Raw genomic sequence first — 14,251 nt, forward strand, 5'->3', positions numbered from 1 at the left:
GAGGAAACTATATCCAGCTCTGTGACAGACGTCCCAGCTTTGTTCCCCAGCTGCATGAAATGACAGAAGATTTTAAAAGAATGTTAAAAGAGTGAACCAGTTACTTGCTTCTAAATTCTGCTCAGGGAATCTGAATGTATTTAAGTGAATTCACTGATCGATATACTGGACTTTATCAAGTCTATGTGGGTACATCTTTGTGAGCAGATGAAAGGAATTCCACAGAAAAACAAAATTTTCATAATCAAAACTATAAAACTCAAAACGATATGATTAACTATGAGCAAATTGTCAGGTGATCTTGCAAATAACACATTTATTAGAACTTGGGAAAATAAGACAGTTTGAAGAATAAAAAGCATGTATATCTTAGGAGTAGAGAATAAGCCCCACAACTTGATAAAGAACATCTATAAAAAACCCTACAGCTAACTAATATTATGACATGAGAAACTGGATGCTTTCTCCCTAAGATGAGGTACAAACAAAGAATATCCCCTCACCACTTCTATTTATCACTATACTGAAAATCCTAATTAGTTCACTAAGACAAGGAAAGGAAATAAAAGATACAAATTGGGAAAGAAGATGTGAAATTTCCTTTGTTTTCAGATAATATGATTGTCAATGTGAAAAATCCCCCCAAATCAACAGCAAACATTCTGAAACTAATAAGTGAGTATAGCAAGGTTATAGGACACAAATCACTGTACAAAAATATGGTAACTGGTTTCCTGTATACAAGAAATGGACAACTAAGATTTCAAACTCAACCATCAATACTGTTCACAATAGTACCAAAAAAATGAAACACTTCAGTATAAACTTGACAAAATATGTACAGATCTATACAGATCTGTTTATATCTCAATGCTGATGAAATAAATCCAAGAAAACCTAAATAGATATTCTGTGTTCATGGGTTGAAAGACGCAATAGTGTTGATATTAGCTCTTCCTAACTCAACTATAGATTCACTGACATCCCAGTCAACATTCCTGCAAGCTATTTTGTAATCATTGAGAAACAGATTCTAAAATTTCTATGAAAAAGCAAAAGATAAAATAGCCAAGGTAACACCAAAGAAGAAGTAGTATAAGGAGGAGGAGGAAGAGAAGAAGATGAAAATTAGAGGAATCACAATACACAATTTCTAGATGCCCTATAAATCTATAATGATTGAGACAACCAGGTTTTGGCAAAGGAATAGACTTGTAGATCAATGAAACAGATTAAAGTACCCAGATATAGACCTGCACAAATATAGTCACTGATCTTTGACAAAGAAGTAAATGTAGTTTCATGGAGAAAGGACAGTATTTTTAAAAATGGTTCTTGAACAATTGGACATCCATATGCAAGACTTTACACATTTCATGAAATTAACTTAAATGAATCATAGACCTAGATGCAGAACATAAAAGTATAACATTTCTGGATGATGACATAGGAGAACATCTAGGTAACCTTGGGTTTGATGATAACTTTTTACATACACCAAAAAGGTGATTTGTAAAAGCAAAAACAGATATATTGGATTTTATTAAAATTAAATACTTCCACTTTAGGAAAGATACTGTTAAAAGAATAAAAAGAAAAATCTTACACTGGGAGAAAATATTTGCAAAACACATATTTGAAAAAGAACTTGCATCCAAAATATAAAAAGAACTTTTAAAATTCAAAAATAAGAATGCAAACAACCCAATTAAAGCATGTTCAAAAGATGTGAGCAAGCACATCTCCAAAGATGGTATGTAGGTGGCAAATAAGTGCATTAAAAGAGCTCAATATCATTTGTCACTTGGGATTTACAAATTAAATCCCAAGTAGTAACAAGATACTACTCCATGGATGTTAGGATGACTAAAATCCAGATAAATGACAATATAAATTGCTGGCAAGGATGCAGACTAACAGGAATATTCCTTCATTGCTGATGGGAATGCAAACTAGTATAGTGCTTTGGAAGACAGTTTGGCGGTATTTTTACAAAGCTAAACATAATTTTACCGTATGATCTAGCATTTGCACTTTTAGGTACAGGCATACCTTGCTTAATTGCACTATATTTTGTTACACTTCACCGATATTGTTTTTTTTTTAATTTTTATAAATTGAAGGTCTTTAAAAAAATTGAAGGCAACCCCACATTAAGCAAGTCTATCAGCAAACTGCATTTGCTCACTTCATGTCTCGGTGCCACATTTTGTGAATTCTTGCAATATTTAAATGTTGTTCCTTACTATTATATTTCATATTTGTTATGATGATCTGTGATCAGTGATCTTTGCTGTTATTACTGGAGTTGTTTTGAGATGCCACAAACTGTGTTCATATAAGATGGCAAACTTAACTGATAAATGTTATGTGTATTCTGATTGTTCCACCAACCGTTTCCCCATCTCTCCCTATTGCCTCAGGCCTCCTTATTCTCTGAGATACCCAATATTGAAATTAGGCCAGAGAATAACTCCACAATGGGCTTCTAAGTGTTCACATGAAAGGAAGAGTCACACACCTTCTCCTTTAAATCAAAAGCTAGAAATGATAGAGCTTAGGGAGGAAGCCATACTGAAAGTTGAGATAGGTCAAAAGTTAGGACCTTTTCCTGAAGTTAGCCAAGTTGTGGATGCAAAGGAAAAAAAAAATTCTGAAGAAAATTAAAGGTGCTACTAGAACGAACACATGAATAAGAGAGTGAAGCAGTGTTATTGATGATATAGGAAAAGTTTGAGTGGTCTGGATAGCTCAGACTAGCCACAGTATTTCATTAAGCCAAAGCCTAATCCAGAGCATTCATTAATTCTATGAAGGCCAAGAGATGTGAGGAGGCTGCAGAAGAAACCTTTGAAGGTAGTAGAAGTTGGTTTCTGAAGTTTTAGGAAAGAAGCCATCTCTGTAACATCGAAGGGCAAGGTGAAGAAGCAATGCTGATGCAGAAGCTGCAGCAAGTTATTCAGAAGATCTAGCTAAGATCATTAATGAAGGTGATAACACTATCCAATAGATTTTCCATATAGATGATCAGCTTTATTGGAAGAAGATTCCATCTAGGATTTTCATAGCTAGAGAGGAGAAGTCAATGTCTGACTTCAAAGCTTCAAATGACAGACTGACTCTCTTGTTAGAGGCTCATGCAGCAACTGACTTTAAGCTGAAACCATTCTGAAAATCCTAGAGCCCTTCAGAAGTATGTTAAACTACTTTGCCTGTGCTCTATCAATGGAAAAATACAGAGGTTACATGACAGAACATCTGCTTACAACATGGCTTACTAACTACTTTAAACTCACTGTTAAGACCTACTGTTCAGAAAAAAAAAGATTTCTTTCAGAACATTACTGCTCATTGACAATGTGTGTGATAACCCAAGAGCTCTGTTGGAGATATCCAATGAGATTCATGCTGTTTTCATGCCTGCTAACACAACCTTCATGGTGCAGCTCATGGATCAAGGAATAATTTTGAATTCTAAGTCTTTTTACTTAAGAAATACATTTTGTAAGGTTTTAGGTGCCATAGATGGTGATTCTTCTAATGGACCTGGGCAAAGAAACTTTAGGAAAACATTTGCCGTTCGGAGGGGGGTCCATGTTTGGGAATGCATGTAAGAATTAAAGATTTTAAAATTTAAAAAATAAAAAACTAAAATAAAAAAATAAATAAAGATAAGAGAAAAAAAATAAAAAAATAAAAAAATAAAAATACTTATAATCACTATAAAAAAAAATAAATGCCATTAAGAACAACTGTGATACATGGGAAGAGGCCAAAATATGAACATTAGCCAGAGTTTGGAAGAAGGTAATTCCACCCCTTGTAGGTGATTTTGAGGGGTTCAAAACTTCAGTAGAGGAGATAGCTGTAGATTTGGTGGAAATAGCAAGAAAATCTGAAGTAGAAATGGAGCCTGAAGATGTGTCTGTAATGCTGCAATCTCATGATAAAATTTTAATTGACAAGGAGTTACTTCTTAGAGATAAGCAAAGAAAGTGATTTATTGAGGTGGAATCTACTCCTGGTCATGATGCTGTGAAGATTGTTGAAAGGACCACAAATAATTTAGAATATTACATGAACTTATTTGATAAAGCAGCAGTAGGGCTTGAAAGGACTGATTCCAATTATGAAAGAAGTTCTACTATCGGTAGAATGCTATCAGATAGCATTGCATATGATAGAGAAATCATTCCCAAAAGGAAGAGCCAATCAATGTGTAAACTTTATTTTTTTCTTATTTTTAAAAATTCTACAGCTATCCTAACTTTCGACAGTCCCCACCATGATCAGTCAGCAGCCATCAACATCAAGGCAAGACACCCCACCTACAAAAGCATTACAACACACTGAAGGTACAGATGATGGCTAGCACTTTTTAGCAATAAAGTATTTTTAAATTAAGGTATATACATTGGTGGGTATTTTTAATCCTTTTTTTTTTTTTTACTAATTAGCTTATTTGTTTATTTTTGGTTGCACTGGGCCTTTGCTGCTTCATGCAGGCTTTCTCTAGTTGAGGCGATCTGGGGCCAGCCTTCATTCCAGCGCATGGGCTTCTCATTATGGTGACTTCTCTTATTGTAGAGCATGGGCTCTAAGTGCGTGGGCTTCAGAGATTACAGCATGTGGACTCAGTTCTGCTGCATGTAAAATCTTCCCTGACCAGGGAATCAAACCTGTGTCCCCTACATTGGCAGGCATATTCTTCTCCACTGTACCACCAGGGAAGTCCCATAGGCCATTGTTTTAAATAATGACATTGCACAATTAATAGACAGCATATAGTTTAAATATAACTTTTATATGGACTGGGGAACCAAAAATTCATGTAACTCTATTTATTGTGCTGTTTACTTTATTAGGGCTTCCCAAATGGTGCTAGTGGTAAAGAACACGCCTACCAATGCAGGAGACATCAGAGTCGCAGGTTCAATCCCTGGGTCGGGAAGATCCCCTGGAGAAGGAAATGGCTACCCACTCCAGTATTCTTGCCCGGAGAATCCCTTGGATGCAGAAGCCTGGCAAGCTGCAGTCCGTAGGGTTGCAAAGAGTCGGACACAACTGAAGTGACTTAGCATGCACACATTTACTTTATTTCAGAGTCTGGAACTGAACCTGCAGCATCTCCTAAGTATGCCTATATTGGGGGTTTCTAGGGTACTCAGACAGTAAGAATCTGCCTGCAGAGCGGCAGACCTAGGTTCAATCCCTGGGTCAGGAAGATCCCCTGGAGAAGGCAACCCGCCCCTGTTTTCTGGCCCTGGTAGAGGAGCCTGGCAGGCTACAGTCCATGAAGTTGTAAACAGTTGGACACGACTGAGCGACTAACACTTTCACTTTTTTCATGCTTATATTTACCTGATTGACTTGAAAACTTATGTCCTCACAAAAAAAAAAAAAACAAGAAGAAATATTTGTGACAGTTTTGTTCTCAATCACAGAAAAAGATTGGAATGATCTGAAATGTCCTTTAATAGGTTAATGGATTAAAAAAAAGTGGAATATTATTCAACTATTGTAAAAATGAGCTGTCAAGCCAGGAAAAGTCTTGATGAACCTTAAATACATGTTGATTAGTGGCGGAAGCTAGTCTGAAAGGGTTACATACTGTATAGTTCCACTTATATGACATTCTGGAAGAGACAATACTGTAGTGATTGTGAAAAAATCAGTGGTTTGCAGGGGTTTGGGGGGGTGGTGTGGGGTGTTTGGGTATGTGGAGAAGGTTGAATAGATGGAGCACCCGTGAGTTTTATAGCATTCTCTTAGTCTACCTGGGCTATTGAAATAAAATACCCCAGACTAGGTGGTGAAACAACAGATATCTATTTTTTATCTATTATTTCCCAGATATCTATTTTTTTCTCATAGTTCTAGAGGCTGACTGCCTAGCAGAGCCTTGGGGTAGGCAAGCTGTCTGATGACCAAGCCACTTGCAAGCCAAGAAAAGAGCTCTAACCAAAAACTGAACCCTCCCAAAATTGATCTTGGACTAGATCTGGAACCAGCATCCAGAACAAAGAGAAAAATTTCTGTTGCGTATGCTACCCAGTCTGTGGAATTTTGTTGTGGGAGCTGAGCAGACTAAGAAGAGCAAACAACTCGGTATGACATTATAATTACGAATATATGACACTATGCATTTGTCAATACCCATAGGATTTTCAGCACAAAGAATGACTCAATGTATGCAAATTATTAAAACCCACTTAGAAGTTGGGGGATCCCAGAATTGAATACAGAATGTGACAAGTCAATCTAACTGTATTAATAATGTAGGAAACAACTTAAGAAAGTGGAAGAAAAAGAAGCTGACCCAAGTAACTTTGGAAATGACTTAAGTCTATAATATTAAAGGCTAGAAAAAAATGACACATAAACATTATACTCTAACTGAAACAGTTGTTTCCCACGGGAGTGATATAGTTAAACATTCTGACACTGGTATACATGTATATTGTAATTAAACTATTAATAAATAAATGGCTGATTATGGGAACCAGGCTTTTCACTGTTAGAGTGAAAATTTACAGATAAGCAACAGAAGAGCTTAGAATGATTCACATGGAAAAGGTAACTAGAGTTGGAGACATCAGAATTTACCTACTATAATATCAATATAGGTAAAGATGATTATACAGAGAAATACTTATAGATATGTTATATACATGGGTTAATATACACACATATAGTAACTTGCTCTGTCAGCTGAGAAGGCCCAGAAACAAAGGTATCCTGGTAGCAATGAGCACACATAAGATCTTGGTTTCTAATACTATCCTCCAATAAAGGAAAACAGCATTCCCTGGAAAAATAACTGATTCTAGGATTGGCGCAAGAAATGTACAAAAAGATTCTCAAGTGTTTTATAGTGCTAGAAAATAAGGAAGTATTAAAGAAAAAGAATAAAATCTGAGTGATGGGAATGTGTCGGAGTCATAGAAACCAATTGAATAAGCTTCCAGTGGCCAAATATGGAACACTTTGAGCAACAGAATAAAAGAATAGTAGATTGTAGCCCCAAACAAAATAAATATCCTTGCATGAGTCCATCCATACTGATATAAATAGGTGACTGAATAAATAATAAATGGTGTAAAGAGACAGATCTCCTGTGTAAGAGGATTCCCATGTAATTAATGTACTATACTTTCAAGGAAGTGGAGCAGAAGTCTTATTTCTTAAGCATGGTGACTTTCTTCCAAAGAGTAGAATGTAGAAAGGGGAGGGAAAAAAGTAACTCTACATAGAGATACTCGACAACAGTATTTCAATCAGATACTCAAGATCAGCATCAGTAATGACGGGACATTTTGATAATATGCACACTTGATATGACATAGTGCAAATGGCACTTCATCTCTGTGTTCTTCCTCCCCTAAGTCTTTACCCTGAGTCTAATAACAAGAAAAACATTAAAAAAAACCCCATAGTTAAAAGACATTCTGCAAAATGCCAACTGGTACTTCTTAAAACTGTTAAGGTTATCAAAACAAGTAAAGTCTGAGAAACTGTCATAGCCAAGAGTAGCCTATGTAGATATGATGAATAAATATAATGTGATATCCAAATAGCATCCTGGAACAGAAAAGGCCATTAGGTAAAGAAATTCTGAATAAAGTATGGACATTAGTTAATGTCCATTAAATCCATTTATATAGTTAATATAATAATATATTAATATTGGTTTCTTAAATATAAGAAATGTACCATACTAATGTACAATGTCAGTAAGAGGGGAAACTGGGTGCAAGGTATAGAGGAACTCTGTATACAATCTTCACAATTTTTCTGTAGATATAAAATTGCTCTAAAAATAAAGTTTATTAAATATAAGGATTTTGAAATTGATTAAAGAGAATAAAAAGAATAAAAATCATCTTGGAATAAAATAGCAACATTAATTGGGAAGATATAAATAAATATAAGCACATTTCATTTCTAAAAATATGCCACTGAAATTAAATCTTCACCATGGATGGAACAGCATATCACACATAGAAACAGAGAATTTATGAACTGAATGATAGAGGAAATTGCATTAATATATATATAGAGATAAAGAGATTGAAAGTATCAAAGACAGGTTAAAGCCAAGCCAAAGAGAATGAAAAACCCCAATATACATCTAATGGATATTTGGAAAGATGAAATAGAGAAAATGAGAGGGGGGCAATATTTGAAGATCTGACTGAGAATATAGCAGAATTGGTAAACACCCAAGAACAACTCGAGGGGAGTAAATAAAAATAAACCCACTGTCACACATTAGAGTAGAGCCATGGAACACTTAAGCCAATGAGAAAAAATTTAAAAAGCAACCAAAGAGAAAAGACAAATCACAAGAAACAATAATGATGCTGACACAATCAAATTTCTCCATCTGTAACAGGGAGGAGACCTACCTACAAATTCTGATGGTAAAGAATGCCACTTTATGATATCTTTTGTGAGATTTTCCATTAGCCTTTCCTAGGTGCACAACTTAACTTACAAGGATGGCATGTGCACTTTTCCTTTTTTCTTATATATCTGCAGATACTAGATTAAGAAAATATTTATTAAAGAGACAAGACTTTGGGTAGAGTTCTGTTAGAAGACACATATTTATATCATAGAATGATACTTTTTTTTTTTTTTACCACACCATGCGGCACTCGGGATCTTTGTTCTCCAACCAGGGAAGTGTGGAGCCCCCTGCAGTGAAAGTGTGGAGTTACAGCCAGTGGACCACCAGGGAATTCCTCATGATAAATTCCAAGGTAAAGACAAAGCCTCTTGATGAAAGTGAAAGTGGAGAGTGAAAAAGTTGGCTTAAAGCTCAACATTCAGAAAACGAAGATCATGGCATGTGGTCCCATCACTTCACGGGGAATAGATGGGGAAACAGTGGAAACAGTGTCAGACTTTATCTTTTGTGGCTCCAAAATCACTGCAGATGGTGATTGCAGCCATGAAATTAAAAGACGCTTACTCCTTGGAAGAAAACTTATGACCAACCTAGATAGCATATTCAAAAGCAGAGACATTACTTTGCCGACTAAGGTCCGTCTAGTCAAAGCTATGGTTTTTCCTGTGGTCATGTATGGATGTGAGAGTTGGACTGTGAAGAAGGCTGAGCGCCAAAGAATTGATGCTTTTGAGCTGTGGTGTTGGAGAAGACTCTTGAGAGTCCCTTGGACTGCAAGGAGATCCAACCAGTCCATTCTGAAGGAGATCAGCCCTGGGATTTCTTTGGAAGGAATGATGCTAAAGCTGAAACTCCAGTACTCTGGCCACCTCATGCGAAGAGTTGACTCATTGGAAAAGACTCTGATGCTGGGAGGGATTGGGGACAGGAGGAGAAGGGGACGACAGAGGATGAGATGGCTGGATGGCATCGCGGACTTGATGGACGTGAGTCTGAGTGAACTGCGGGAGTTGGTGATGGACAGGGAGGCCTGGCGTGCTGCGATTCATGGGTTGCAAAGAGTTGGACACGACTGAGTGACTGAACTGAAAGATATGTAATGTACTTTAAGAACTTATACTAGGGCTACTAAACTCAGACTGGAGTTAGAAATGTGATTATTTTTCACAAATCCTTCAGAAGAGGACAACAAAGAGCTTCACTTTTATGATGTTAAGTCAGATGGGTTTCCCAGGTGACAGTAGTGGTAAAGAGCCCGCCTGCCAACCCAGGAGATACGGGAGATGCGGATTCCAACCCTGTGTCAGGAAGATTCCCCTGGAGGAGGGCAGAGCAACCTACTCTACTATCCTTGCCTGGAGAATCCCATGGACAGAGGGCCCTGGAGGGCTACAGTCCATAGGTTTGCAAAAAGTTGGACATAACTGAAGCCATTTAGCATGCATGAAAGTCAGACATACGAGAAAGGAAACTACAAAGTTTTTCATGTAAGCAAATCACTTGAATTTGAAGTGAGCTTTCCTTTTCACAACAGTGTCAGTTTGGTAATGTTGACATGAGAACATTCTGCCCAGATCAGAAATTCATTACTGATGAAAGTGTCTGTGCTCAGACTGAAGAGCAGAGAAGGTAGAATGCTACCCACCTTCCTTCTCAATGGCCAACACAAAGTGTCTTCCATTTTTGCCACACTTGTTTCCTACTTGAATCTCTAAGTATCAGTGAACCAGTTAAACCAGAGAGGAAATGAGCAGAGGACTAGTTTTTGCACTGTTCGGAGAGTAAAATTCTGTAATTCCCTTGTCCCCAAATGCCCAGAATTAAGTAACTAGGTTGCTACATCTTCAAATCTAATTGACCAAACAATGCAGGTTACTATTATAACTATGCTTCAATATTGTAATCCTACCATTCTTGAGCATCCGTAAATAAGTGGATTTTAAACTATTTTTTAAAAATAAAAAATAACAAAATCATAGAAGATGAGCTTGGGCTTGAGTCTGATCCTCGCTAGCTGCACTTGAAGGCACAGTTGCCATTTCCTCACCACAATGTGTGACACTTTTATTTTAGTTTTAAAACTGTAGACATAGCCGCTGATTAAAAACAGGATGTGGGTGAATAGTCATGCATAGGACTTGCTGGACTAGACATGAGCTAAGATAGTGGTTCTGAAACAGCATCATCAGACCAGTGCTGGCTTGCTGCGCAAGAATCAGCTGAGAAACTTGTTAGGATGCAGATTCCCAGGCACCAGATCCCAGGTAATCTGTCAGATAAGGCTGCGCGGGGTGCAGGAATCTTCCTTTTAAACAGGCTCCCCAAGAGATTCTCTGACAGATAGTCAAGAAGCACTGTTCTAGAAACTTACTATTTGTTTGCCAACTCTGGATGTGTAAAAAAGGTTGGATTTTGAGTTATAAGAAGAGAAGTATACTAAAAATTATGAGAAATACAAAGATTATTAAAAATGTCTTTAGAAAAAAGCTGAATTTCTCCTATGAATTTCCTGTTTGATTTCCCATCATGGCTAAGTGAAATCTTTACACTTTCCAGCCTCTATTTCTCCTCATTTTTGGTGTGTAACCCCAACCCTTAATTCACTGCAGTGGAAGTCACTTGAAAGGAATTTCTTTAATTCCTTTCTTCCAACAACTTCTGTCTCTCTTTCACTTTGCCCCGGTTCAGAGATAAGGTACTGACAGGAGTGAAACCATGTTTTTCCCATCTTTCCCATCTTTTAACTTAACCAGTGATGTCTTCCATCAGGCCTGTACATGTTTGTATTTTTTTAAAATTTTTTTCTTATTCTGGTTTTGACCAGTTAGACCTGCTTTTCCAGCATGAAATAAAATAAAATCATATCTCTTCAATATTTAATTTTAAGAATCCACAATCTGCTCAGCTTTGAAGGAGGAGACTTTGATTCATGGGTCCTGTTTCACCTTCATTTCTAAATTCCCAGAGAATAATGGGAACTTTCTTACTTGATAGTGCTTCCAAACTTCCTGAAAAAAGAAGTGGAGAATTTGAAATGCCAATAGTGGGCCCAGGTTCTGTTACTGTTGTTTTTGCTATGGTCACAAAACATCATTACTGAAATCCTGCCCTGTAGAGTTCAAGGGACTGACATCATCCCTTGTCCTGAGAATTCTTGGTATTTTTTGGAAAGAGGCCAGTCTAGGTAGTTAATGCAGCCAAAAGAATGTGAGTTTCCAAGATTTCGGCTCTCTTAATTTTCATTCATAAGTTGTGTCTGTTTTTAAACTAGGTATACATGTTTTTAATTAAAAATATAATTTATATGTACTCCATCTTTTGTCTTCAATACACCTTTCTTAATTGGATGGCTGAATTGGAAGGAGCTGTGGTCTAATTTTGCACACAGGAGCAACCCCTCTCTGCGTACCCAGCAAGGTTCTGCTATTAAGCAAAACCCACCATCTGAGACTGCTCCTTTCCCTGTGGTGAAATCTCTTTGTGATCTTTTCCTGTTAGTGGACTTCATTAAGGACAATTTCAATTCATGAAAGGTCTTAGAGAGCTGGCTTTAGAGTCTACAGAGAGGGAACCAGTGTTTCTTTTCTGACTTCTTGATTCTCCTCCAATGATATCCAACTTCACATACCGAAGATGCTCGTTGTTTGCTGATGAAAGGTCCTGTTTTTTTACACCTGGTAGAGTAGGTTGTGACTTGTGTTACAACTAGTTCATTAAAGAGCCAAGCTAGTGATTCTTCCCTTATTAACAAATCATATTCCAAGATGACTTGCTGTCTACACTTCCAAACTTAGAGAAATTTGTCATAACATATTTCCCTTAAATATATGTGTATATATACAGATATATGTATATATCTGTGTGTATATATGTATATATACATACATACATATGTATACATCTGTATATATACATCTTCTCTTGACTGATTTCTTCTTGCATCTGTTGCTGTATCTTTTCCCTTCTGTTAACAGCTAATCTTAGAAAAGTGTCATTGACAACCTTCTAAAGAACAAGGCTATGGTTCTTTCAATTAAACTTTATCTTCCTCAACCACTTTGTAACATTTGATACCTGCAGTCAGACTCTTTCCTTTATGAAACACTACTGCCTTCTTGACTATTCCTTTTCTGATTTCTCTTTCAGCCACCTAAGTGAGATATTCCTTAGGTTCTCTACTCTCTATATTCTTTTCTTGGGGTTCTCATCTTCTGTTATAATTTCACATACCACTGATGTGTACCTCAGCAATTTTCCCAGACATAATTTCTTGCTTTTAATCTAACTGTCTGACCCTAACTTTCCCTGTTTATCCTACATATCCTGTATGTCAGTTATACTGAATGAACAGTGATTTTCTATGATTACAGAGATTAGGGAGAATATACAAATGAGTGATATGGGCTGAATCACAAATCATTTTGAAGAGACACTCTTTCTCAGTGTCAGAACAGCACGGAAAGGTAGGTGAGACCCAGCAGATCATGGCCAGGAAGCCAGCTGCTGCTCAGCCCTGCTGAATTGTTTTTCAGACTTCCCTCCCTCCTTCCCTCTTTCTTTCTTTTCTTCCTTCCTTCTTCCCTTCCTCTCTTTCTTTCTTTCTACATGATCTCCTGGTTTCTAAATGTTCAAAATTAAATTTAAAATTTTAGAAGACACATTGCAAACTAACCAGAATATATTTGCCAGCTGTTGGTAGCCTGATGAAAAGCAGTTTGCAACTTCTGGCTTCAACCTAGATTATTAACAAAACTCCCTGCACAATCCATGCTCTAACTCAAGTCTCTGCCTATTCCACTCACCTTACAAAGTTGCTAGATCTATCTTCCAAAGGTTGAAGTGAACTGCAAGTCATTTTCCAGTAAAACATTCTGTTGTTGGTCAAACAAATCATAAACCCTTAGCAGAACTCTAAATGTTCTTCTCAACATGGTCACAATTTTCCTGTCCAGCCTTATTTTCCCTGCTTCTCTGCCTGTGTCTCTGTCTTAGTGACTTTCTCAACAGACATCTGCTTAACTGCCCCACCAGAGTGACTCAAGCTCTCCGTTTCTACCTTCATCCACCTTTGGTATGCTCACGCACCTCTGCTCCTGCTAATGGGGATATGCCATTCAAGGTTTGTTTATTTTTATTCTCAGCTGGGCTGGTAATTTTAAAACTGTTGTTGAAAATTGGCTGGACAATATAAAATGTTAGAAGAAAATAGCAAAAATCCAAAATTCTGCAATTAGATTTCTTCTCAAGGGTCTTTTAATTTTCCTTTCATTTTAAAGAAGCTAAGACTGAGTATTCTGGATAATGCTTTTACAAGAAGGATAACGTTGGAGTGCCAGTTAGTGGATCTATACTGAAAGAAGAGTACATGGCCTTAGGCCAAAATGGCGATGCGTGAATCTATACCTGTATGCATGCATGCAAAGTCATTTCAGTCATGTCTGACTCTTTGTAACCCTAGGGACTGTAGCCCACCGGGTTCCTCTGTCCATGGGATTCTCCAGGCAAGAATACTAGAGTGGGTAGCCATTCCTTTTCCCAGGGGATCTTTTGGACCTTGGGATTGAAACTGGATATCTTATTTCTTCCACATTGGCAGATGGGTTCTTTACCACTAGTGCGTTCTGGGAAGCCCCTGTACATGTATGCTGCTGCTAAGTCGCTTCAGTCGTGTCCGACTCTGTGCGACCCCATAGATGGCAGCTCACCAGGCTCCCTCCATCCCTGGGATTCTCCAGACAAGAACACTGGAGTGGGTTGTCATTTCCTTCTCCAATGCATGAAAGTGAAAAGTGAAAATGAAGTCGCTCAGTTGTGCCCAACTCCTAGCGACCCCATGGA

General features: G+C 37.4%; 1 protein-coding gene across 1 annotated transcript in view; it reads left to right on the plus strand.

Moving 5' to 3' along the window:
- Positions 1–10,587: 10,587 nt before the first annotated feature.
- The window catches only part of ERMN (ermin), a 67,301-nt gene continuing 63,637 nt past the window's right edge, over positions 10,588–14,251 (plus strand). The window contains exon 1 of the mRNA XM_069574377.1: positions 10,588–10,677. The gene's annotated coding sequence lies outside the window, so the exon portion shown is untranslated. The remainder of the gene's footprint in view (positions 10,678–14,251) is intronic.

Source organism: Ovis canadensis, chromosome 2 (assembly GCF_042477335.2).
Source record: "Ovis canadensis isolate MfBH-ARS-UI-01 breed Bighorn chromosome 2, ARS-UI_OviCan_v2, whole genome shotgun sequence".
In the NCBI taxonomy this organism is placed as follows: domain Eukaryota; kingdom Metazoa; phylum Chordata; class Mammalia; order Artiodactyla; family Bovidae; genus Ovis; species Ovis canadensis.